Source organism: Zea mays, chromosome 9 (genome assembly GCF_902167145.1).
Source record: "Zea mays cultivar B73 chromosome 9, Zm-B73-REFERENCE-NAM-5.0, whole genome shotgun sequence".
In the NCBI taxonomy this organism is placed as follows: Eukaryota; Viridiplantae; Streptophyta; class Magnoliopsida; order Poales; family Poaceae; genus Zea; species Zea mays.
The window spans coordinates 69,075,552-69,098,167 of record NC_050104.1 but is presented as its reverse complement, the minus strand read 5'-3'; positions in this window follow the sequence as shown (position 1 = coordinate 69,098,167).

The following is a 22,616-nucleotide window of genomic DNA, read 5'->3' as shown; positions in this document are numbered from 1 at the left end:
CACATTCGCCATTTTCCATTGGCCTTTTTTACCATAACAGTGTTAGCTAGCCACTCTGGGTACTTTACTTCTCTGATAACTCCTGCACTGAGGAGTCTTTTGACTTCGTTCCGAGCTCCTTCGGCCTTGTCTTTAGACATTTTCCGAAGCCTCTGCTTTCTGGGTCTGAAGGATGGGTCAACATTGAGCGAGTGTTCAATAACATCCCTGCTAACTCCGCAAAGATCATTGGCTGACCATGCAAAAACATCTTTGTTGTTGAACAAAAACCTTATCAAGGTTTTCTCCTGTTCTTCGGATAATTGGGAGCCCAACAGCACCTTCTGCTCTGCTATGTCCTCACATAAGAGCATGGGCTTCGGCTGATCTGCCGAAGCTGCTTTCTCCCTTCTAAATTTGTACTGTTCACAAGCTTCTGCTCCATCTATATTATGGATTGCTTTTGAGTCAGTCCAGTTTCCTTCGGCCCTTCTGGCAGCTTCCTGACTTCCATGAATAGCAATGGGTCCTTGATCCGAAGGTATCTTCATGCAAAGGTAAGCAGGATGGAGAATTGCTTCGAAAGCATTGAGGGTGCCACAACCAATAATTGCATTGTAAGGGTATTCCATGTCAACAATGTCAAACACAACTTGCTCAGTTCTGGTGTTGTTGATGAATCCGAAGGTCACTGGCATGGTGATTTTGCCCAGTGCTACAATCTGCCTTCCTCCGAAGCCACAGAGAGGGTGCGTAGCATCATGAATCTTATCTTCTGGCTCTTGCATTTGTCTAAAGGCCTTAGCAAATATAATATCAGCTGCACTGCCTGTATCAACCAAAACATTGTGGACCAGAAACCCTTTGATAACACAAGAAATAACCATAGCATCGTTATGAGGAAAATCCTTGAGCTGAAGGTCCTCTTGGGAGAAGGTGATCAGAATGTGGGACCATCTTGACTTGATGAAGGGTCCCTGCACTCCAACATGTTGTACCCTTCTCTGCGCCTCTTTCTTCTGCTTTTTGTTGGCTGGTTCGGAGCACGAACCACCTGTTATCGGGAGCACAAGCTTCGGGGCCGAAGCAGCTCCAACTTGATCGTTAATCGAAGCCATCAGCTCAAAAAGTGGAAGTGAGTTGACCGGAGGTGGGCGCCAATGTTGGGGGCTTGTTCTCAAATGCTATGAATTAAGAACAAGGCAACATAAAATGTTAAATGTTAATGCCCTTCGTCCGCTGAAGCATTATTTCCTTGCGGATTTAATGAACTCTGGACGAAGGTTAAAAACAGCACAATTACGAAGGTTGAATCTTCGTAATTGAACTTTCAGAGATTATATAAAACAATGCGAGATATGAAGCATTAAAGACAATTAAATTATAAATGAACAACATCATTTTCCTATTAAATAAACTTGATGTATTCAAATATTAAATACATTTATACCTTTGCTTTGGCAAGGAATGATTCCGAGTGATGCGATCGCAATTACAGGAATGCGTGAACAGTAAAGGAATACTGTTCACTATTTATAGACACGGGAGACAGCCTGTGAGGAATTACAATTACGCCCCTCATAAGGGATTACAACAGCGACTCAAACATTTATGGACTAAAAGGTCATTCTACTCTTATGTCGGTTTGTAATTCCGAAGCTTCATGAAGAGGAACCTTCGGTCATCACATGCGGACAGCTTCAGCCGAAGCTGTTTCTTCCTACCAGACCTTCGGCCCCAACATCTACGTCGCTGACAGGTTGCAGAAAAGCCCTTCGATTTCTATTTCTCTACACCGACTGGCCCTCGACGGCGCTCAGCACGGAGAGCTCAACTCTGACGAGCTAGACCGGCCGGAGGGGGCCAAGACCGGCGCTCAGCTTTGGACTAAACCAAATCCATGACCTAGAGAGTATTTCCCCTAACTTAATTGCACAAATGGTGACCTATTTTATTCTGCCCACGACAACCGCGAAGGCTACAAGCATTTGATCGCGTTCCCGATGATTGGTGGTCTCTCAGTTTGAATTGGTGACTCGGCAAGCATCACAGAGCTATAAGAATGCTCAAACGAGGGAGAGAAAGGGATGAACTGAGCGGAAAGGGGGCTGGCCGCGATGAGGTTGGTTTCGGGTGGCGGAAGCTTGATTTGGGAGAAAACCGGAATTCAAGCTCACTGGTGCACGTTTGCTAATGATTCTTCATGGCTGGGTGGGTGATGACCTTGCGGAGCTGGTGGGGGCTTCAATTTATAGGGCTCAACGGTGGTGGCCGGGAATTTTAACGGCGACGCGCGGCGGTCGGAGGAGGGAGAGGTTACTGGCGCAATGGCTTGGTGTCCAACGCCGTGGCAATCGCTCCGGTGATCAACGGAGAGCGAGAGCAGGTTATGGTGATGCGGTGGAAAGGGTTAGACACGTGGCGCAAGGCCGGGAGGCGGTGGTTCACCGGCGAGCTAATTTGCTCCAGCCGCAAAGCAGCAGAGTGCGGCGATGAGTCACCGGAGTGACCTCCAGCTCACCGACGGCGAGGATTCTTACCCCGCGACGTTATCCATCCAACCCGAGTGTGAATCCTGGCGCCGGTGACACGAATCACGGCGAGACTCATCGGCGGTGAGATCTTTTGGTCTGACGCTGGCGTTCTGATCTGATCCCGGTACTGTACCATGGAGAGCTGCATTCAGATAGCCTGACAGACAAACTTGGAGCCAAGTTTTCTCTCGATTTCCAATGACCACTCATGCCAAGCTCTGCAGCAAAGTGGTAGAGCAATATGCCATCTACAACATTGCTATATGGTGTTGCCACAAAAAGCCACTGGATCATGCTTGAAATTGGGCTTGAAGTTGATGTCAGTCCACTGTCAGTCTGAAAATTCAGACCTTAACAGCCTGACAGTCCAACTTCAGGCACATTTATCTCAGAATTCTTCATAACAACTATGCTCACACTCTTAAGCAAAGTTGTTCTCCTTTGTTTGGTCAACAACTTTGATGTGGTGCCTTAGGGCAAATTCTTACTGGTTTGGAAGGTACACAGCTCCAAAGTTGAGCTTATAACCTAAAATTCAGACTTAGTATAGAACTCAATTGAGGTCTATTTTGCAATTAAGTCCAAAACATAGGGTTTGGCTTGTAAATCTTCCCAAATGTGAACCATGTGACTTTATATGCTTTAACATAGTAGTTTTTACACTTTAGTCCAAATGTGCACTGTTTTTGCACATAGGCCCCTAGGGATTGGATTTAGGGTTTTCCAGGGTTCCAATTAGGGTTTTTGGTATCCCAGGGGTATAAATGTGATTCAAGTTCATTCTTGGGAACATTTTATGACTATTCCCCTAAAGCCTTTAGGTTTTCTCAACTTGGGTTAAGTTTTACCCCTTTAATCCCTATTTAGGGTTAAGTTCCCTATCCAGGGTTCTATTTGCAAAACACTAAAACAACACAACTTGTTTGAAATTTTTACCTAGTGGATGCACTCTAGGTGTGTCAAACATATGCAATGCCAATGATTATGATGTTATGCTCAAGTTTTAGTTACAGTAACACCAGGGGTGTTACATGTGGAACAATTGAAACATGTAAATTACTGTAATATATTTCTTTACGATTCGTGAAATTTACACACATACCGTTTTTGAGCCTTCGACGAAAAAACACCTTCCCTTCTTTTCATGCTTCGTAAAGAAAGAGCCCTTCTAGGGCAAGTCTGATAAAACTGTATTTCTCGAAGCTTACTTCGTGCCTCAGCATCTTTTCATTTTGACGAAGCATTTGCCGAAGGTTTGCTTCGTATTCAATTTTTGTGTCGTTAATGCAATATGATGTTTGATGTAATGTTATGCGAAATGATATGATGATATGATGCAAAATGATGAGGATGCCTAAGACACACACCCACGTGCCCACACTTTAATACACAAGACTCTGCATCCCCTTAGGAACGTCTTTTGAGTCTTTAAGCTATGCATCCCCTTAGGGACGACTTTTGAGCTTCTTCACCTTCTATTTCGGTGGCATTTAAGCTCTGCATCCCCTTCGGAACGACTTTTGAGCTTCTTCACCTTATATTTCGGTGGTATTTGGCTCTGCATTCCCTTAGGAACGACTTTTGAGCAGAAAACTTACGCTGCACTCCCTTAGGAACGACTTTTGCAGCTTCAGATTGTAATTTTTGGCTCTGTATTCCCTTAGGAACGACTTTTGAGCAGAAAACTTACACTGCACTCCTTTAGGAATGACTTTTGAAGCTTCTGATCGTAATTGTTGGCTCTGCATTCCCTTAGGAACGACTTTTGCACTTCAAAATTTACTTTGTTTCCTTAGAGACGACTTTCGAGCTTCGTAAATCCATGAAGAAGATATATTTCATTCTGGTGCAGGCATAATTATTACAAGAAATTGAAATTACTTGTTTCTCACAAAAAATAAAGTGGCATAAAAGATGAAAGTACATCAAAAGTATGATATTCTTCAATTTATATGCTTCGATTCTGGTACAGTGCTATTAACTGTACGAGCTTCGGACTCCTCCTAGAAGTCGCGCTGCTGTTGGGCGTGCTAGTGCCCTTCTGGCTGCTGGCTTCGGGTATGAGTAGGTGGCAATGGTGGTGGAAGTGGGAGCTGGGGCCAGGAAGCTTGTGAATGACTTGCCGAAGCAATAGAAGTTGCAGGTTGACTACCCACGTATTCTGGTATATAGGGAGAGTAGCACGAAGCAGTGTGTAAAACCTGCTTCGGCTGATTCTGTCGCGCTTCTGCTTCGGCAATCTCTTTTTTCTTCTGGATGGTGACCTGGCATGTCCTTGTAGTGTGGCCCTTGTCCTCACCACAGAATAAGCAGTAGAGTTTCCTGGGCTGATCCCCATATCTTCCTCCGAAGCCCCTGCCGCCTTTGCCCCTTGAAGCTGGTGGCCTGAAAGAGCTCTACTGCTGCCCTGAAGATTGTGAGCTATGATGTGGTCTCTGAAACTGGCTTCCTCTGTCATCACTCTGTTTGGAGTTATGGATTGATCTGACATGCCTAGGGTGGATTCGTCCTTCGAAGCCCCTAGTCATCTCAGAAAACCTATAAGCTTCTTCCCTCCTCTAGCGGAAATCATTATCGGCCCAGATGTACTCATCCATTTTCTGAAGCAGAATCTCCAGAGGCTGAGGGGGTTTCCTAGCGAAGTATTGAACCATAGGTCCTGGCCGAAGACCTTTGATCATGGCCTCAATGACGATTTCATTGGGCACTATGGGCGCTTGTGCTCTCAGACGCAAGAACCTTCGGACATAGGCCTGGAGGTATTCTTCGTGGTCTTGCATGCACTGGAACAAAGCTTGAGCAGTAACCGGCTTGGAAACCCTTGGAAACTGGTGGTCAGCATGTCCTTCAGCTTCTGCCATGATGTGATTGTTCCTGGCTGAAGAGAGGAGTACCAGGTTTGCGCAACATTCTTGACTGCCATGATGAAGGATTTCACCATGACTGTGGTATTGCCCCCATACGAAGATATGGTTGCTTCGTAGCTCATCAGAAACTGCTTCGGATCTGAGTGCCCATCATACATGGGGAGCTGGGGTGGCTTGTATGATGGGGGCCATGGGGTAGCCTATAGTTCTGCTGACAGAGGAGAAGTATCATCGAAAGCAAAATTCCCATGATGAAAATCATCATGCCATTCATCATCATCGTAGAATTGTCCTGACGAAGCTCTCTGCGTTGAGGTTTTCGGTCCTAGTCATCTTGAGTGAGATGACGCATTTCCTCAACAGGCTCATCGATCTTCTTCTATAGATCATAGAGACGAAGCATCTTCTCCTTCTTCCTCTGGACCTACTGATGGATGGCTTCGAGGTCCCTTATTTCTTCGTCCAGCTCCTCCTCCTGAGGCGTTGGACTTGTAGCCTTCCTTTTTTGACTTCAGGCTTCACACAGTGTTTCCTGATTGACGTCCAGTGGCTGCAGTGCAGCCCCTAGACCTGAAGCTTTCTTCGGCGGCATGACGAAGGTCACAGCATGCCGAAGGTGGTCGAATGAGTTCACCGGAGGTGGGCGCCAATGTTGAGGACTTGTTCTCAAATGCTATGAGTTAAGAACAAGGCAACACAAAATGTTAATGGTTAAGACCTTCGTCCTTCGAAGCATTATCTCCCTTAGGGTATAATGATCTTCAGTCAAAGGTTATGAAGGACATGCCTTCAACATTTTAGTATATAATAATTGTGGCGGAACTGCCCGAATTATTCCAACTTAAGTGCCTAAGTCCTGCCTTAGAGGCTAGACCACACTTAAATGGGAATAACCCGTCAATCCCTCGGATCTAGTCCGACGAGGCCACTGACAGGATCAAGTACCACAATCTCACTCGATGGTGAGTCACAGAGCAAATACAATAAAGCATAAAACCATACATTAAAGAGTGTTAGACTTATTACATCATCATCGGGGTTTTAGCGAAAGTAGTCATCATTGTTCGAAGTGCAGCGGAATAAAACTAACGATAATTAAACAGAGAGATGGGGAAGCATGTCCCATCACTCGTCGTGCTCCTCCTCAGCCGAGGCGGGGTCCCACTCGACAGTCCAACCCGGTGGCAAGATGGACGGCCAAGTCACTCCAGCAACCATGTCCTCCAAAGAACCTGTAAAATTATGCCACAAGCAAGGCTGAGTATACTAATACTCAGCTAGACTTACCCGGTGTGAGGAGTCTACTCCTCTACCTCTAGACATGCAGCTGTTTGGCTGTGGGGTTTGGTTGCCAAAAGCACTAGCTGAGTCTAAAAATCAAGTTTTAGCTTTGTCAAGTTTAAGTGTGACTCTCTTAAGACTAAATGTGTACTATCTACTCATTCATGGTATCAAACACATTTAGCAATCAACATCTTTTGCCACATCATCACATTTCAACTTGTTACTCAATGCAGTACAATGGATCAAGCAGTCTCATTAGCTGCGAGAAGCAGACGATTCGAATCGAGTTTTTATCCTTGCAAGGTAAACCTAAACACACGACATGGCGAGGCACTCCAGCCCCACACACGTCAACCGTCCCCATCGATTCCCCATTAGCAGATCAGGGCTCACCGCCTTGGCGTACAATGCCTCACTGACCCCGACTGCCGTTGTGCAGTGACCGCACTTGTACCCACCATAACCGGAATGGGAGACCACGTCTCAGGTCGCGTGAGGGGATATGTCCACTGCCAGGTTCACTCAGGTACTAGGCTTACCGATTTACCATATTTCTCGGCATGTGCTTAGTACGTTCAATCGCTTGACACAGGTATCCGCACGTTAATCCTTATTCCAATTTCATCTCGTAGACCACGCATCCCCATGGATCCGTGTCCACAGACCAACATCAGTATGATATGAAAGTGGGTACAATCAATGTCCTGGCCTCGCGCGAGTGCTAGAAAAATCACTCGACTTCTACCGAGATCCCTAATTAGTAAAGCAGCTACTCGACCTAGCATACTAGTATCCATCTCAAAGGTATCCTGAGTCATGCAACTAAGGTTTCATTCAACTCCTACACTTAAGTGCACAGTACAATCCTACAAACATTAGGTGTAGTAAAATAGCATAATATAATTAATTATGCATAAAACCGGGGCTTGCCTTCTAAAGCTGGGGCAGGCAGATCCTCAGGTGCAGGCTCTGGTGCTGGATCCGGGGCTACCTCCTCAGCAGCTCCTTGCTCCGGCACGAGGACGTACTCTCCGTCAGCGAGGTTGCAATCTATCGAATGCAATGAATAAGAATATGCATGCCATGATTATGCAGGATTTGGTAAACATTATGCTATTTAAAAGAAAACTAAGTTAGTTTAGTAACTTAGGGTTTCTTGGTCTTACTTGGCTCTTGGTGGTATATGCTTATCAACTTAGGTTTGGAGTTTTGTTAGGGATAAGCATAGTGGATTTGTATTTCCCTTATATATTTCAGTGGGCAATTTAAAAAGGGTTTTGCTGGTTGGGCTAGGGTGACACTAATTTCCACTATTAATTTCCCCTTTTTCATTTTCTATTTATGAATTCTAGTGTGGGTTTGAACTACAACAGTGGTTTAACTTTTTCCAAAAATTCTGTAAAAATTATAGTGGATTACCATTGGTCACTATAGTCTGTTCTATGAATTTGAGGTCCAGAATAAAAAGAGTATGCCATGGACAAAAATAACAAAAGTTGGGCAAAGGGGGTCACTTTGCACTACAACTCTAAACTAGGGGTGGGTTCTGTCCTAAGGGTCATTTTTGTTGGTATCTAACAGTAATCACATGCTTCTGTGCCAAAAATCACAGAAGGTTAATTGGTGGTTATTTAGTTGTGATTTTCTAAAGTTTAATGTCAAAAAGGCACTTTCTACTATCTTGTTATTTGAAAAATGTCAAACAGTAGATTTCATATTTTTCCTATGTTCTTAATAACAAAAAATTAATTATCCCAACGTTTGGGGTGTTTTCACTTTGGGGTTATTTTTCTAGGGTTTTTCTAAGTTTTCCTTGTTTTCTTAAAATAAAAGGTATCCCAATTATTTTATACTAAACCAGGGTATAATAAATTTTTCTAGTCAACTATACTGAATAAGTAGACTAACAAAAATATGGGTGCTCCCTGGTTCTTTATTTAAACCTCCATTAATATTTTCTCTAACTTTAGGCTAAAAAAAATTTAAATGGTAAACTCTACCTTAACTGGGTGTACAGAGGGGTTTATTATTTTTAAACAGGTTAGGAAGTAATTAGGTACTTCTCCAAATTTTCTTAACCTCAGTCTAACAGTGCAACTATTTTTCCTCCTATTATTTAGCTTTTGGCCAAATCAATATTTAAATCCAAACCTTAAATTCCTTTGCAATACTAAGGGGGTTTTGTATTTTTCCTAAGTAGTTCTCATTATTTAGAATCAGGCAAAATTTGTTTGACCAAATTTGGTTGAATAAAACTGAAGTTATGAATTTTACAAGCTCTGTTTGTATTTAAATTAGAAATATTAAAAAGGTTTCCTGGAAAACCAGTTTACACCGAGGACCCTAGGTTTAATCCAATTCAACCCACTCAAATCTACCCTTGCGCTACTATTCCCCTGGGTCACTGACAGTTCAAAAATCCTCCCGACCTTTCCTTCTTCCTCCCCGAGGTCCTTCCCCTAATGCAAACTGTACCCGCAGGAAAGAAAAGGGCGGCGCGGCTTACCGGCGGCGAGAGAGGTCCGGTGAGGGGCGGGGTTGGCTTCGGGAGGTCCTAGCGGTCACAGCGGTGTACGGCTCGACGGCGGAGGTGGCCGGAATCGTCTGGTCCACGTGCGCAGGCGGGTGATCTTGTCGGCGGCGGGTGTTCCGGCTAAACCACGGCGATCTAGCTCAATCAAAAGGCACGATGAGCTCCACGGGGTGACGTAGAGGCTATGTGCACAAGGAATCGAAGAATGGGGCAGAGATTTACCCAGTCTACGTTCACCGGCGGTCGGGCGAAGTCCGGCGACTGTGGACTGGCTTCTCTGGCGAAGCAAAGTCCGATTCCTTGCTCGGGGAGCTTCACCGAGGCGTGCACAGTCTCTTCTGAGGGTCGGGCGCAGCTGGGAAGGGCTCTGTTGGCCGGTCTACGGTGGCAGGGGCTCGGGTGGCCGCGGGCACACCGTGCGCAGGGCAAACGCCGGTGGTTACAGGCTCCGGTGAGGTCGAGCATGCGCGGAGGAGTACGATCGATGCCTGAGGGTGATTTATAAGCGCGGGCGCGAGCAAGAGACGCGGGCACGGTTTGGCGTGGCGCGGGGCGCGCGGGGTCGGGCGCAGGCGTGCTCTGGCGCGCCTAGAACGCGTCGAACATGTGGAGGTGTTCTTTTGCCCATGTTCAAAAGCTTGCTGAGATCGCAAACGTGCGAATCTTGGCAAAAATCTGGCGCAGACCTCTTCCTGGCACCTATGGCTATCTCTTGTATGTGAGTTCCAAGGGAAGATAAGCCCTAGGTCAGAAGATATGCGGACGCCAAATCTGGCTTGTCTCCCTGCCCACTTCGCGACAAAAGTGATGCCAAGACATGTCAAATGTCAAGGGCTCGGTCTCAACTTTTTCCAGGGGGTGCCTTAGGTGGTATGCCACATTTTTGGTATACAACTTAGGTGGTTTTGGTGCCATCTACAAGGTGAACACGGTGGATCTTTAGATTAGGTGTAGAATTTGACTTAGAGAGAATTAGAGAGCTCTAGCTCTCTCTCTATTTAAGGAATGGATTTGGGGTTTCTTAAGGGGTCTTTTTGCAATGTTTCCTCTCTATATTTGTAGATTAATATGTTACTTAACTTTGGCCAAAGGTTAGGTCATGATTTGCACATTTGCTTAATCTCCCCCCCTTCAACCTAGGTTTTAGGAGATAGGGGTTCAAGAGGGGTCTAGGGTTTACTCCCCTCTTGCCCAAGGTGATAATTGTACAAAAGCTTGGGTAATGCTTTTAGATCATTAACATTCTTGGATAATACATGGTCTCCAAGGTTCTTATGCTCTTCTCCTTAAGTTTCTTCCACATGTGATCACAGTCATTAGTGCATAGATGTGCCATGGCCATAGTAACACCTGGGGTGTTACAGCCCTCCCCCTTAAAGGAATCTCGCCCCAAGATTTTAGGTAGAGTCCTCTTGAGGGGTGCCATAAAGGCGTGTTGGTGTGTTGTTCTTTCTTTTATTCATGTTTCTCTAGTTAACTGCTCTTCGAATGTCATTCTCTTTGCGACTTCAGAAGGATGTCCTTTTTAAGTCAAAACCACAACTTATACTACCCTTATCATCTAAGTTTTTCTTATATTTGTATTCAAAGGGCAAATGGGGGTGGGGTTTTGGGTTACGTACCGACTCTTTTGGGCAGGAAGTCGGGGAAGCGAGAGCGTAGAAAATCCTCAGTCTCCCATGTAGCTTCTTCTATTGAATGGTGACTCCACTGAACCTTATACATTCTGATCGACCTTGCCCGCGTTGACCTCTCTTTCTGATCCAACACCTTGACGGGGTACTCTTGATAGGACAAGTCTGGTTCTATCTCAATTTCTGGTTCAGGTAGCACTTTAGTGGGTAGGCGGACACATTTCCGTAGCTGAGATATATGAAACACATTGTGAACTGCTGACATGTGGGGTGGCAACTCCAATTGATAGGTTATGGGTCCACAATTTGCTTTGGTCTCATAGGGTCCAATGTAGCAAGGAGCTAACTTGCCCTTGATTACAAATCTCTGGACACCCTTGGTGGGTGACACCTTAAGATAAACATGATCTCCCTCATTAAACTGCAGAGGCTTCCTCCTCCTGTCATGATAGCTCTTTTGCCTGGCCTGAGCAGCTTCTAGGTTCTTCGTAATAACTCTGACCTTTTCCTCTGCTTCAAGTACCAAGTCTGGTCCAAATATTTCCCTCTCTCCTACTTGAGACCAATTGAGCGGGGTTCTACATCTTCTCCCATATAAGGCTTCAAAAGGTGCCATCTTCAAACTGGACTGATAGCTGTTATTATAGGAGAATTCCGCCAAAGAAAGACACTTGTCCCAATTTTTACCATAGTGTAGCACACAGGCTCACAACATGTCTTCTAGGATTTGATTTACTCTTTCTATCTGGCCATCTGTCTGCGGATGATATGCGGAGCTTCTTATTGCATGGGTCCCAAGTGATTCTTGTAGATGCTCCCAAAAGTGTGCCACAAACAGTGCTCCTCTGTCAGATACAATGGTCTTTGGAATACCATGCAAACGCACTATTTGATCAACATAGATTTCTGCATATTTCTCTGCCTTGTGGGTGGTATGCACTGGTAAGAAATGAGCGGTCTTGGTCAATCTGTCCACAATGACCCAAATGGAATCATGGTGCCGGGAGGTATTGGGCAATCCCATGATAAAGTCCATGCAAATGTCCTCCCATTTCCAAGATGGTATGGGAAGGGATTGCAAAGGGCCTGCTGCCTTCAAATGACTGGCCTTGATTCTCTGGCAGGTGTCACATTCGGATATGTACTTGGCAATTTCCCTCTTCATTCTAGTCCACCAGTATAAGGATCTGAGATCATGATACATCTTGTTGCTGCTGGGGTGCATGGAGAATTTTGAAAGGTGAGCTTCATCCAATATCTTCTTTCTGAGCTCAGGGTCCTTGGGAACAACCAATCGATCTCCAAACCATAGAATTCCTTTGCTGTCCTGACGGAAGCATTTGTATTTTTCTGCCTTCTGCTTGATCATTGTTGGGGACTTGTTCTCAACTGCTATGAATTAAGAACAAGACAACATAAAAGGTTAAATATCAAAGCCCTTCGTCCGCTGAAGCATTATTTCCCTGAGGATTTAATGAGCTTCGGACGAAGGTCATAGATGATAAACCACGAAGGTCTTATCTTCGTAGTCAGAAGTAAAATAATGCGAAATAAAATATGAAGCATAAAACGTTAAAGAATATTAAGAATGGATAACATCATTTACTCATTTTATAATATAAACTCAGATATTAAAATATGATGTTTGGTTACATTTATACCTTTGCCTTGACAAAAGACAATGATTCCAGAGTAATGCGTTAGCAGTTATAGGATTGCGTGAACAGTAAAGGAATATTGTTCACTATTTATAGGCACAGGACACAGCCTGTAAGGAATTACAATCAAACCCCTTATAAAAGTTTACAACAATGACTCAGACCCTTATGGACTAAAAGGTCATTCCATCTTTAAGTCGGTTCGATCTTTCATCTTCGGATACGCTATAACATAAAGCTTCATGAGTGGTAGCTTCGGCATCACGTATAAGCAGCTTTTGCTGAAGCTGTTTCTTCCTACAGGACCTTCGACGATGAAGCATGGTCCCAACAGTAGCCCCTTCGCGGTGCTAGATCATTTTTCGTAACGAGCTTGATCCGTGAAAAAAGTCTCTTAGGCTTCAAGAAGCCGAAGGTCCGAAAAATACCTTCCCTGAGCTCGTTGCCGGAAACGATACACTTTCCGAACGCGGAGCGGTCCCACCATGCAGGTTCACCTTCTCGGTTTTTGCGGCCCACCGTTCAGTGGGTGCGAGCGACTGTTTGTTCGGTGTAAAAAACTTGACGATTCACCTTCTTACCTGCAGCACTATATAAACAGACGGGTAGGTGTGAAGTTACCATAGCATTCATTGCTATTGCACTGTTTTGCTGCCAAAAATTTAACCATAGCCGAAGCTTGACTTTTGCATTCAAACGAAGCTCCACTTTGGATTCTGCTTCGTCACAAGAAGAGCTTCAGAAAAAGGTTATTAATTTCCAAGGAATTTTCAAGAATTTTAAAATCAAAATGGCCAGAGTACGCTCCACTGCTAGGGTTGAGCGTGATGGGGATGGGACCGAAGCCACTGAAACCGTTCCGATTTCCGAAGCAATGAGGCGTTCTGGGCTGGTTTCATCAGAGGACACACCTGCTGCCGATGCAACACAAGCTAATGTTGAAGAAGTTGGTTCCGAAGATGAGTACAGTTGTGGGATGCCAAGTAAACCTAGTCACTTGGACTTTGGAAAGTCCACCATCTCTGAAGCTGATCTTTCCAAAATGGTGAAGCTGGGCTATTTCAGTGAAGCAAAAAAGGAGCTGGTTCGTTTTGGCGGAGAGGAGATTACTCCGAAGCCAGAAAAGAATGAGGTGGTAGTGTTCAAAAGCTTCTTTAAAGCAGGATTAAGATTTCCTTTGAATAAGATGATTGCTGATGTTTTGAAGAAGTTTGGGGTTTACCTTCATCAGCTGACCCCTAATGCTATCGTTAGATTAAGCGTTTATATTTGGGCCCTTCGTAGCCAAGGAGTGGAACCGTTCGGTGAAGGTTTCTGCCGAGTTCATGAATTACACTACCAGACTAAAGCCAGAGGAGATGGTCTGCATGAGAATTTTGGCTGCTACAACTTTGCTTATCGCAAGACTATGAAGTTTCCAGTGATAAGCTACCGAAGCAAATGGCCAGCCGGATGGAAGTCTGAATGGTTTTATGTTAAAGTTGATGAAGATGAAGATAAATTGGTCCAGAGTCCGCTAGAGCTAACCTTCGGAGAGACGAGGCCCCGATGCAACATGATAAGGGGGAGCCCGAGCCAGATTGCTTTGGCTGAATTTCGAGTGATTTCAGATCATATTGGCACTGGAGACCTAGTGCAGGAATTCTTGGCTTTTAAGGTGTTCCCAACACTGAGGGAGTGGGAGATGCCAAAGCTAGAAGGAGAAACGAAGAAGGGGAAACTTGTTTGATTGCCTTATCAGTACAAGTTTAAGAAACACTTTAAAAAACCCTGCCAGGAGTGGTTAGACACAATCGAGGTTATGTGCAACGATATCCTCGGTAATTATTCTAAGAAAGAAGATCAGTTAATGACTGCAGCCTTCGGCACTCGTCCGAAAAGAAGATTGAACCGGGTGCTAGATGCCTTGAATTTTGATTACCCTGATTACGAACAACTGGGCGGAGATGCCGAAGGCCCAAAGAGAAAGAGGATTGACAGCGCCCTTGACAAAGAAGGCACCAAATTGGCTAAAAAGGACAAAGAAATTTCTGAAAAACTGAGCCCTGAGCCAAAGACAGCTGCTCCAAAGAAAAGGAAAGCTGCATCCCCAAAAACAACGACGTCGGCCCAATTGGAAGAAGCTCCTTCAACACCTTCTGCTGCCGAAGTGGAAGAGATTCTGAAGGTAATGACTGAACCTTTGCCTATGAGGCTAAGTCCATTGGCGTCAGAACTGACAAAGTTTTTTTAGAAGGACAAAGAAGCTTCGGCAACAGAAAGTCCCGCAAAGCCAAAAAAACGAAGAATTATCCAAGTGGCCGATGTCATTCACCAGACACCGCCACCGACATCGGCGTCAAAAATTGTCACTGCCGAAACCACAGCCACCGGGGCCAAAACCACCGGAGTCGAAGCTACCAGAGCCGAAGCCACCGGAGCCGAAGCTACCGGAGCAACAACTGAAGCCGAAACCGCCGGAGCCGAAACCGGGATCACCGAAGATCCTAATCTAGAAACCACACTTGGCGATATTGACAATATACTTCTGAGAATGGCTAAAGAAGAAGCTGCTGCGGTTGCGGTGAACATGACAACTGAAAAAGGAAAAGAGCAGATTGAAGACACTTTGGAAGAAGAAAATTTTAATTTTCAAGATATACTTGGACAAGAGTTAACAGACGCTGAAAAAGAAGAGCTAAAGAAATATGCTATATCCTGTGGATACAAACCAGGGTCTCTGCTATTTGGTGGAGTCAATGAAGGGAAGCTAAGATGCCTTTGGAACCGAATCGAGGCCAAGGTTGTTAGGACCTTCTCAAAAAGCGTTGGTCTGCCGAAGATAGAAGCGGACCTCTGCAGGTACCAACGACAGCATATTGCCGGTAGCTTGCTCTATGCTAATTACAAGGTAAAAACTCAACTTTTTTATTGTTTTTTGAATTAATATGTTTTCTAACGAAGGTTGTTTTAGCAGAGTATACTTCTAAGTAAAGTGCTGAGAATGCAACAAGATCTTGAAGATGAGAAAAACGAAGCTACCATCAAAGATCTGGGAAACAAAGTCAGAAATTACGAAGCAGCTCTGAAGGAAAAGGACATGGTCATTCAAGACCTTGAAAACAAAGTTAAAGATCACGAAGCTGCTTTGGAAAAGAAAGACTTTGTTATCCACTCTATGGAAGGTTCACTGGCTGAAGCCCAAGCAGAAAAAGACAAATTAAACAATGAATTACTTATAAAATCAGAAAAATCTGAGCAGGAAAAGAAGAATCTCGAAACAAGTCTCAAGACCGAAATCGAGAAGAATTCAAATTTGCAAAAATCATTGAAGGAGCTTCAGGAGAAATGCTTAGATGTTGGCAGCCGATGCGTGCAGCGGCTGAAGGATGTGTTTCACTGAATTGGAGCCAGCTCTGATAAGTTTACACCTTCAGCTGAAAATCTGCCAAGCACCTTGGAATACATTGAAGGCGAAGTTGATGCACTTGACGAAGTTATTGCTGGGCATGCTGATTTCTGCGCCCTGCTAGCTTCTCGAGGCACGGCTACCGCTTTCCTGAAGGCTAGCTGCACGCACGGGAAAATTGTAAATAGGCCGAACTTCAGTTTGTCACCGGCAGATTTGGTTGACATCCCAAGCCTAGCCCGAAGCATAGGAAACAGATTTATGACCCAGATTTGGATAAACGGCGGGCGAAAAATGGCTGGCGACAAAGCTCGGAGCCACCTTAAACCAGTGAGAAACTTATACTTGTTACTTTTACCTTCTCCTTGAATTCTGCACCTTTCTCATTCCGTTTTAATATGTACAGGATGATGAAGCTGAAGAATGACAAGCTGAAGCTTAACAGATGCTCCGAAGGACTTTTCTGCAAAAGATTCTAGAGAAATTTTTGTAATATAATTGTAAAGAAACTTATGTAAATTTGTACATACCTTGTAATATATCTTTTCCCGTTTGTCCTTGTACGATCTGCTTTGCTGTGGACGAAATTTTATTTTTAAGCCGAAGGCGAAAAATACCTTCCCTTCTTTTCGTACACAACGAAGCATGAAAATTTCGTCTTTCTCTGAAGTTTTTTCCTCATAGCTGAAGCATCTGCCTTTTCTTTATGATATGATGATAATGATCCTATATATGTCTAAATGAATGTTTATGAATGCAAATGTCATGATGTAATGTATCGTGCAAATGAATATCCAAATGTATATTCGAAACCATAATCATAGCCTTCATTCCCTTCGGAATGACTCAAATCTTTTTGCCGTTTATTTTTCGGCTTCACCGTTTACTTTTCGGTGTATCAGCGCTGACTTTTCACTGTAAGCCTCCCTTAGGAGCTTCTTCGCCTTTTACTTTCGGCGGAATCAGCGTTTATTTTTCGCTGCAAACTCTGCATTCCCTTAGGAACGACTTTTGAGCTTCTCCCTGTTTTCTTTTCTTTTTCCTTTGCACTCGATGGTGCGTTCTCAGCTTTTACATTTACATCTTTGGGGGATATCGCTTTTATACAATTGAAATAAGAAAAAGAAAAATTACATGTTGTGGCCCCATTAAAAACCTTTCTCCCCTTTTGGAAAGGAAAAGGGTGCCACAAGAAAAAATAGAAAAAACTACACCAAGCTAAACATAATATCGCCGAAGCTCGTCCGCATTCCATGATCTAGGAATGTCGTTGCCATCCATATCCTTCAATCTGTAGGAACCGGGTCTTGACGAAGATACTACCAGAAAAGGTCCTTCCCACTTCAGCTGTAACTTGCATGCTGTCTCTGGGTTGGCTACTCTTCGAAGCACCAAATGTCCTGGTTCAATGTTCTTTAGCCGAACCTTTCTATCACGCCATTTTATTGTTTCAGCTTGGTATTTGTTGATGTTTTCCACAGCTTGAAGCCTGATCCCCTCTATAGCATCTTTTTCCACAGAGTAATCAACTTCAGCTTCGTTTTCTGCTGAAGCTACTATTCTTATTGATCCTGCTTTGGCCTCTTCCGGAGTTATTGCTTCGTCACCAAACAATAGTTTGAATGGTGTAAAACTTGTTGATCTTGATATTGTTGTGTTGTGGCTCCACACCACTTTGATTAATTCGTCTGGCCACTTTCCCCTAGGCTGATTGAAGATTAACTTCATTATTCCTGTCATTATGATGCCATTAGCCCTTTCAACAAGTCCATTTGACTCCAGATGCCGAACTGATGCAAAATTGTCACACCCGGGTTTTAGGGGTACAAAGCCCGGGCGCGAACATAATCACCAGGTGTGCTGGGACCAAGTCTCACACATATGATGAATCATGGCACAGGATCGAATGTCACATCTTTACTATATAATAGGAGTTCTATACAAAATAAATAAATAATTACATTATAAGGAGACAACGGTCCAGCAACCCAAAGTTGACTGGGAGACGATGGCCTAGATCTCTCACGAACTCATCGCAGCATCCTCCTTGCGCATCATCCTGCGGTACCTGTTCTTAACCTGTGGGGGGGGTGTGAGACAGCAAGAGTGAGCTCACATACGTTCATCGCTCAACAACTTGTGGGGAATAATGTGCATGAACTCGCCAAAGGTGGGAGCTCACATGAAGTGTAAGGCTTACCAAAGAGGATGGTTAGAGCTGAGCATTGCTTTTAAAGTTGGTCAAAATTTTATTAGCAGTTACTAAGTATAAGTAAGTACCAACCCAATTAAATAGTAGAACATAAGTAACAACATCACCTGCGATGCAATGCATATGACAAATTGCATTTAGTTCCATAAGTTAATCATGTGAGGGTCCGAGCTGCTCATGACCGTGAGCACGGCTAGTATACCAGTTTTACACTCTGCAGAGGTTGCACATCTTTACCCACAAGTCATGTTACCCATCTGCCAAGGGATCGCGACTTCCCATACACCTCTACCGAGGAGGCGAGGCAGGGTAACACTACGAGGCCTTTACAAAGTTCCACTAGCTTCAAAAAACCCGCTACAGTTTATAGGAAGCTCCAATGCAGGGTTCTTGCCTGACCGCCATCGCAGCAAAATCAACCAAGGACCTCCCTACACTGACCACTCCCCTACTGCCCTTGCCCCTTTCGGGTAAGGTAGTCCTCCACTAGCTTTCCTAATTAATCAGCCAAGGGCGTCCATAAACCCTTGTGGTAGCACTGTTTTCCCGGGTGGTCGCTCCATGTTCCAATAAACCCTTGATAAGCAGAATTAACATCACAACAAACATAAGATTAAACTGTGTAATAATATTCTACGTGTTACTACGAGACCGTGAGAACGAGAACCACTAAAATCGGAGTTATGGTTAAGGAGTTATGATTTTATAGAGGATTTATGTATTCAACACAAGATTAAATAGGATATTAATTTTAATGTGACTTTTTTGTTAAAAAAGTGGCACTAATTAGTAGACAATAATATTATAAAATTATAGAAATTGGAATGTATTGATTTGGACTTCATATGAATTTTATATGAATTAAACAAGTTCTAGCATTTATTTTCACATAAAACATCATTTTCTAATTACTTTTACTGGATTTTATAAATCTCGGGATTGGGCACATGAAAACAGAGAAGAGCAGGGGCCTCTACATAAATGTTCCTAAGACACAGAGCCCCCGGCGCAGTACTGCGGGTTAGTTAACACATTTTCTAGGGTCTCTTATATAAAAAGCACACGGTGAAGGGGTATTAGGCATCTTCTAATCACCACCGTACAGCACGAGGTCAACGGACGCCGACCTTCTTCTACCTCACAGCGTCCCGACACAACCGACAGCGCTCCATGGCGGGAACTCCATAGCTCGCCGCCGATCTCCACTAAAATACCGGTGAACCCCAGGCTCCATCCGCGCCATACCCCGCCCCTATCGAGTAACAAAATTGGCGGTTGATTACTTTGCAGCGGAAGAAGAAAAACAAACGGAGCTCACCAGAGATTAGCGCGCCAGGAAAACTGCTCGCCACTGGTGACCCACGCCCCGCGACGAAACGGACGCCGCCGATGGAGACCTTTCTTCACTCTCTCTCTCCCGATCTCTCGCTCTGTAGTCCTCGGTGAACCCCCACAACTTCTCATCAAGGACTAGGCCAGACACAACACGATCGAGTTCGACGGCGGCGGCTGGGTTCTTCTCTCACCCCTCTCGTCTCTCTGGTGCTATGCGTTTGGGTGGCCGGGGTCGCAGGGGCTTTATATCCTGAGTCAGAGAGAATCTCTCGGCAGTTTGTTATAGCATGCATGGATCAAACTCAAGCCGGATATGGCGGCAACTGATTACGGTGATCCGGGTCTGAGAAGGATTCCGTTGGAGGAGAAATAGCTGGTAATTGGATCCCATAGATTAGTGCAAGAAGCGCGCCATCACGTACTGGCTGAGGCACTAAAGCTCCTGGTAGAGGTCGTTGGTTTTCGGCGAGAAAAATCCGGGCGGAACTCTGGTCCACGTTCCGTTCTCGGTAGAAGATGAACTGGTCTAAGCACTCCACACGACGGAGACTCATTGGATAATGCCATCTACGATCTCATGATGAAGCAAAATTCGGCTAGAGGAATAAAGAAATGGAAAAAAATCAAGGGGATGTGAGCTGCCGTCAGAAAAAGATAAATTGGCTGGAAAATCCGACCCAGCCGGCCGGCCAATTCACCATTTTTTTCTACTTTCTATTTTTTTTTCTAATTTCTGTGTTTTTTTTATTTTAGATTCAAGTCAATTTTCGGTTCACAAATTCAAATTCAAGTTTAAGTTTGACAAACCTAAATGCACAAGCCATAAAATCCCAGCATGATGCAAGGTTTATTTTAATTAATTCATGTTGACCCCTCTAAAGATACTATTCGAGTAAGGAGTATTCTCTCGAAACCAATTAGTTTGGAAATCACACATTTTTATGTTTGGAGTTCAAATTTTAATTTCTAGTTTCCAATCAAAATTTTGAGTTACTAAAATCTTAGAATCATCATTCCTTTTTATTCTAGTAGAGGATAATGGGAAGTTCCTATAATAAATTATTTTAATCTAACTACTTTAAAGAGTATTCTTAATACATAGCTTATAAGGGATGGATTAGATTGCATATTATTATTATTTTTACATAAATTTTGGGCTTTACAAATCCTACCCCCCTTAACAGAAATCTCGTCCTCGAGATTTGTGAGAAAAGGGACACAAAAGGATTGGTCAGCTGTTAGTCTATAATTGGTTCAAAAATTCAGAGTCTCATTTTGTTAGTCAATAGTGGGTGATTAGGAGAGCATATGTATCCAGCTACTTATTATGTGGAATAAGAGATGGATAGGTTAGGGCAGGACATAGTAGGGTAAGGAAGAACTCCATCTCGGATTGTGGATCTTGACTCATCTTGGTGATCTAGCTTGATCTTTGAAGGCTTGAGTTGGGGCTGAAGACCATATTTGGCTTGACTCTTATCCTTCCTTAACGCGGTTGATCCTTTCTTCCTCGAGCTTTGGTGTCTTCATCTAGGTTTGTTACAAGATGGGTAAAGGGTTCAATAGCTATATGCTAGATGGAATTAGTTGTGTAACCTGTTTTGTAGGTCAAGTTGTTGGGTAGGGTCAAGTTGATCTAAGATCTCAAACTTATTTAAAGGAGCAGGGTCTAATGTATTCCACCAGGATTGACTATCTTGTTAGGTAACTCATTTTAGATTGGATCATAGTAGATTAGATGTAGTCTAGATTAGATTGATATCACTAGATTAGATTAAACAATATCTAATTACTTTGGATTAAATCATGGTTGTTACACTAGTGTGGGGTAAATATGCTTATTAGGGCAAGATGAATCCATAAGGATAAGGTAGAATCTTTTGAGGTAAGTTAGATCTATTTGGATAAGATAAAATCTTTTCAAGATAAGATGAATCTATTAAGATAAGAGAGAATCTTTTAAGATAAGATGAATTGGTTAGAATGGGATCTTTTAGGATAAGATAAATCTCTTAAGCTAGATATATTCCAATGGGGATAATCTAGGTTAGCTAGTTATCTTATAAGACATTTATTATGCTTATATGTATATGTAGATGCCATTGTGGACATTACTCCACAACTCATCTCACTCAATCAAAGAACCAAATCAAACAATTATCATAAGAACAAAACATTCAAGTATATAGATACCTACAAAAATAGTTTTGTTTTTGTTCCTAAGAGTAGGTCTCCTATTCCTAAAGATCACTTTAGGCACAAGATTTCAAAGTGTGAAATCCAAGTTTGTCTTTAGAAGGAAAAGGTAAGGATAATCAGAGTAAAGCGGAAATAGATGAGAAAAGATTAAGAAAAGTATAGAAAAGAATCAGAGTAGCAAAGGTAAGTAAGTATTGGTTGTCCAGTTCTATCTAGGTTTCGTCCTACAGTCAACATTCCTCTGATACCACTTCTGTCACACCCGGGTTTTAGGGGTCCAAAGCCCGGGCGCGAACATAATCACCAGGTGTGCTGGGACCAAGTCTCACACATATGATGAATCATGGCACAGGATCGAATGTCACATCTTTACTATATAATAGGAGTTCTATACAAAATAAATAAATAATTACATTATAAGGAGACAACGGTCCAGCAACCCAAAGTTGACTGGGAGACGACGGCCTAGATCTCTCACGAACTCATCGCAGCATCCTCCTTGCGCCTCATCCTGCGGTACCTGTTCTTAACCTGTGGGGGGGTGTGAGACAGCAAGAGTGAGCTCACATACGTTCATCGCTCAACAAGTTGTGGGGAATAATGTGCATGAACTCGCCAAAGGTGGGAGCTCACGTGAAGTGTAAGGCTTACCAAAGAGGATGGTTAGAGCTGAGCATTGCTTTTAAAGTTGGTCAAAATTTTATTAGCAGTTACTAAGTATAAGTAAGTACCAACCCAATTAAATAGTAGAACATAAGTAACAACATCACCTGCGATGCAATGCATATGACAAATTGCATTTAGTTCCATAAGTTAATCATGTGAGGGTCCGAGCTGCTCATGACCGTGAGCACGGCTAGTATACCAGTTTTACACTCTCTAGAGGTTGCACATCTTTACCCACAAGTCATGTTACCCATCTGCCAAGGGATCGCGACTTCCCATACACCTCTACCGAGGAGGCGAGGCAGGGTAACACTACGAGGCCTTTAC